Genomic DNA, 5,010 nt, shown 5'->3' with positions numbered 1-5,010 from the left:
AGGGGGCATTCCAGGTGGATAATACAAGAACAACAGGTGCACACCAGGATGCTGAGGAGCATGGGCTGATGGCCTTTGTGATGTCTCTGTGTTGAGAGATTCAGCCAAGACATGGGTGGAAGGGGCGGGGTCCTTGCAGGTACCTGCCAACTTCCTCTGGGCCAGTTACTTATTGGCCCAGAATGAGGCAAAGGTCAGACTTGAGGTTTGGTTATTTTCTCTGCCTGGCCCCTTTTGCAAGAGGGGCAAAGGTTGTTCAGGGTGGGTGGGAGCTCCAAAGACAGGGCATTAGGATTACTTATTTGTTCAGGGATCCGTGGCTCAGATTCCTGAGCCATCCAGGGTTTGAGTAAACCCACCCCATTCTTTCCAGGTTCCAGCCGGGGTGGCATTTCCAGGACTTGCTGTCCCTGGCTTACCCCTCTCCTGTTGTCTGTACTCATTCATTACTCAACCTGTACTCATTTAGCTCCCTCTTCACATTTTTATGTCCTAGACCCTGGGGACTTAGGGGCAAACAAGACTCTTGCAATCTCCACCCTTTTGAAGAACTTGTTTTGGGGGCGGGGAAGGGACACCCACCTAGACAAGCCATTCCAATCCCGGTGCTTTGAGGGGTCAGCCCAAGAACTTGTGGGGACACAGAGGAAGCCAAAGACCTAGCTGAAGGAAAGAAGCATCAGGAAAGGCTTCCTAAAGGAGGTGACAGAGGCGAAGCAACCAGGAGGGGAATGAACCCTGAAGGAACTCCTTCAGCCTCCCTTCCAATGGTGCAACCCAGCTCCAGCCATGGGGGCGTCAACACCCTCCCTCTCCCAGCTCTGGCCCAGACCCCACTGCTGGGGGCTGCCCCCTCTTCCACCCTCCCTTGGCTACTTCCCAATCTTGCCACAGTTCCAAGACTTCCTGAGGCCTTCTCTGCAGGACGCCAGGTTTTCCCATCTCCATCAAATACCATATGACCCAGCAATCAATTCTGCCTCTGGATACATATGCAAGAGAATTGAAAGGGGAATCTGGAAGAGATATTTGTACATCCATTTCACAGTAGCATTATTCACAATTGATGAAATGGAGAAGCAGCCCAAGTGTCTACTGATGGGTGAGTGGATAGGCAAAATGCAGAATATATACATACAATGGAATATTGCCCAGCCTTAAAAAGGAAGGAAATATGGACACATGCTACAGCATGGATGGACCTTGAAGGTGTTATCCTGAGAGAAGTAAAACAGACACAAAAAGGACAAACCCTGTATGAGGTACTTAGGGTCACTCTTTGGTTAAAAAAAAATCAAATATATAAAGACAGAAAGCAGAATGGTGGTTGTTAAGGGCTGAGGGAAGGAGGCTATGAGGAGTTGTTTGGAGGGGACAGAGCTTCAGTTTTGCAAGATTAAGAGCTACAGGGCCCTTGCCCAGTAGCTCCGTTGGTTGGGCTACCATCCTGTACACCAAAAGGTTGTAGGTTCAATCCCTGGTCTGGGAGCATATGGGAGGCAGCTGATGCTAATGATGGCTTCACAGCAATGTACTTAATGCCACTTAACTGTACACCTCAAAATGCTTAAGATGGGACACAACATTATGTGTATTTCAATAATAACAAGAGATGACAAAAAATATATATATACACACACCCACACACACATACACACAGGGTGGGGCAAAAGTAGGTTTACAGTTATGAATACGGGAAACACACTGTTTATTCTAGTGTTATTCTTTATTAAGTACTTTATTATTTTTCATATATATACTGTATATCTCACAATCAGTGGTGATTTGTTACAGCAACAATAAGGAACTAACACGGGGACTCTGGAATTCCCTTACCCGCTCTTCCACGAAGTGACTGTGCATTCTAGCCTTGAATGCCTCCCGTGATGGGGATATGACCACCTCCCCAAGTCTCCTGCTTTGTAACTACCCACCCACACTGCACGTGCACCTCCAGCTGCAGGTCTTAGAGCAAGGACAGATGGACACACCCCGACCCCTTGTGCACAATAGGCTTTGGTAGACCGAAGTTTATTAACAAGGTATAAAAGCCAACTTTCTCCTGATGAGGCTCCAGCTAAACAGCTTGTGGAACAGGATCCTATTGCCCGTGGCTTCCCATCCTGGGAAGCCCATGGGAAAGCCCATCACAGAGCAACGCCCCTTCCGAAAAGAGTCGCCGAAACCCCGCAGTGGCCCAACAATAACTCGGCCCTTTACCCCGATAGAATTGGTCGTTAAAAATAAGGTTAAAAACTTCAGGTTCCAAGCCTCGGCAAGGGGCTAAGATTTAAGGAAAGAAGTCTCATTTCCTTTGTATTCATTTTTATGTTTATTTTCTACTGAAAATTGATTTTCTATTTCTGTTCAGGCTAGAGAGTTTCCATTAAAAATGTATAAATACTAAAAAAGACTGAACCAGATTAAGAGTGACGACAGGAACTGAATAGCCAGACTTAAAAAGGTGCCAGGAATCCCGTAACTAACTGGTTTCGGAAACCGCCTTGCATTATACTAGAAACTACATGAGACTGATGACCCAGCTCCCACCGAGTCAGGATGGCCGAGCGGTCTAAGGCGCTGCGTTCAGGTCGCAGTCTCCCCTGGAGGCGTGGGTTCGAATCCCACTCCTGACAGCCGTCACTTTTTAACTTCCTGAACTACTCAGGTGTGTGCGTTTTGACTACGGTAACAAGGTTCTGCTCTACAAGAGGGGGACTAACTTTTTACAGTGTAAAGTTATGTACAGCTAACTAGGAAGATGATTACTTCTAATTACTTGTTTTTACAGCACAGTAGTATCTAAAGGCACAAAATATTATGTAGTCGATTTGTGGTTATTATGAATAAGAAGAAAAATACACACTCTTGTCAGGAGTGGGATTCGAACCCACGCCTCCAGGGGAGACTGCGACCTGAACGCAGCGCCTTAGACCGCTCGGCCATCCTGACTGCTAGAGGTGACGTTCGCCGGAAGAACTTTTCTGAATATCGGTAGTGTACGCATGCGCGTGAAATGATTCGGGCTGAGTTTGTTCTCTACCCAGCATTAGGAGCAGCTGGAAATCAGCATGGGCTCGAACGGAAGCGGCGAGCGAGGCTCCTGGGCTGCAGCAGAGGGCGCACACAGCCCGCTGAAGACCCAGGGCTGCTTTGATTTGTGCCTCCGACACGCATTCATTCTGCGCGCATGCATTTCCTATGCACATCAGCTTTGAATCTTGTATCTGCAAGCACTCTTGCGTTTCTGCACGAAGCAGTAAAGCCCGCACACTGCACTGGCTAATAGATCTATTTGCTGGAGCCCGAAGGAGGGGGAGCCGGGATATCGCAAGGTCTCCTGGCACCGGTACCGCATTCTCTTTCCGAACATTTGTCAAAACTGCAACTTCACATTTATACGTGTGCTCAACTCATCCAGGCTCCGGGTTAGATCGAGTCCTGCAACCACACAGCCACACCAACCCTATTCTTAACCGTGACCCCAATGTACCCAAAACGTGGTTGGCACAAGGTAGGCGTTCAGATAACATCCGTGAATAATCCGTGCCTCACCTTATCCTTCCTGCATTCCACCATTTCGTGGCTCATGTCCCCCCACCTCCCCAGCTCTGCGGGACCTGGAGCCGGACGTCCCACCCAATCCTTCCCTAATCCCAGATTTACCAACGCGTGGGCTCTATCCAGAAACCAGAAGACCTCACGGGATTTCTGAGCGCCTTTCTCCATGGGATTTCCGGGAGGCAAAGGACACCCCCACCTTCCTAGAATCTCGTGTGCCCCCATCCCCAGGCTCCCTAAGGCCTTGAGAATGCAACTCCTAAAGAAAGGTGGGCAGGATGGGGAGACAGGAGATGGGGGTGCTGGGGTGAATGGGCCACTAAGTGAGACGGGCAGGAAAAGAGAGGGCCTGAAAGCTATCTCAGCACCCGACCCTGGACAGACCCCGAGGGTGTGGAGTCACAATGACACCTCAGTGCCCTTTGATTCCCCCGAGATGGTTATCACAGAGCAGCCTCGGCTAGAGAACACGCCCTATCACCTCCACCCCATAACTGTCCCTTTGAACCCTTAGGGCTTGGGATGTCAAGGAGCCGTGCAGCACTAGGGCATGGGCAGAGATCCTGGTTGTCTGACAGGTGATGAACCGTCCCCTCTTTCCTTGCCCCAAATGCCCCTTCTCATCCGAAGTCAGAATTTATTACTTTAGGCCCAGCGATAACCTCTTTTGTGTCCTCCCCTGAAATACCGACTGCCCTGGGTATTTATTGCAAAGGATGTCAGTATTTCCTGAGCTCTCACTATGTGCCACACATTCTTTTAGATGCCGTGTACAGTACCATCTCCGCCCTCACGACACAGTCCCGCGTGGGTGCAGGGAGAAAGATAAGGAACAGGTGGACAAGTTGGGGTGCTGGTAAGTGCAAGAAAGAGGATGTGTGGGGAAACTTTTAGAGACTGAAAGAGGCTGCCCAAAGATAACTGGAATCCTCACCGGGGCACCAACCCTGGGTCTCTGATTCTATAGGGGCCTTCACCTTTCATTACTTCTGCACACGAATGGCACCTGCGCATAGAAAGACAGGTGGGTTTGGGGAGTGCAGTGCAATTAAATACTGCCCTGTGGCTACTGGCCATTTTTGCATCGGTATATAAATTCATCATCCCCGATTGCCAATATATGCGTGTCTTTGAATTCCCCTTTCGAACCCGTTGCAAATCTTACTGGTTCCCCCATAAAATAACAAGTTCAATGAAATATTGACTAGTGTTCATTTGTATTTATATGAGACTCATGATTTTACCTCAGAAAAAGTATCCTTTCACAGTGACCGAGAGTGACTAGGGGCTCTCATAGGAAGGGTGGTCAGAGAGGGTCTCTCTAAAGAGGTGATGCTGAGTTCAAAAGGGAGAGACAAGTAAAATCACAGTTGCGGATGGTGGGCATTCCAAGTGAGAGGCACAGCCAGTGCAAAGGTCCTGGGGCAGGGAGGAGCGTGGTCTGTCGGA

The 5,010-nt window shown here is 49.1% G+C and overlaps 2 non-coding genes across 2 annotated transcripts; one reads left to right on the top strand and one right to left on the bottom strand.

Moving 5' to 3' along the window:
* The first annotated feature begins 2,553 nt into the window (after positions 1-2,553).
* On the top strand, positions 2,554-2,636 carry TRNAL-CAG (transfer RNA leucine (anticodon CAG)). The gene has a single exon. It is a non-coding gene; the product is annotated as a tRNA-Leu (tRNA).
* A 233-nt stretch (positions 2,637-2,869) lies between these two features.
* Positions 2,870-2,952, bottom strand: TRNAL-CAG (transfer RNA leucine (anticodon CAG)). The gene has a single exon. It is a non-coding gene; the product is annotated as a tRNA-Leu (tRNA).
* Between the last annotated feature and the right edge of the window lie 2,058 nt (positions 2,953-5,010).

The sequence above is a fragment of the Sturnira hondurensis genome, unplaced genomic scaffold (assembly GCF_014824575.4).
Source record: "Sturnira hondurensis isolate 20B ecotype Veracruz unplaced genomic scaffold, ASM1482457v3 Scaffold0003090, whole genome shotgun sequence".
Lineage (NCBI taxonomy): Eukaryota > Metazoa > Chordata > Mammalia > Chiroptera > Phyllostomidae > Sturnira > Sturnira hondurensis.
This window is presented reverse-complemented; position numbering and strand designations above follow the sequence as displayed.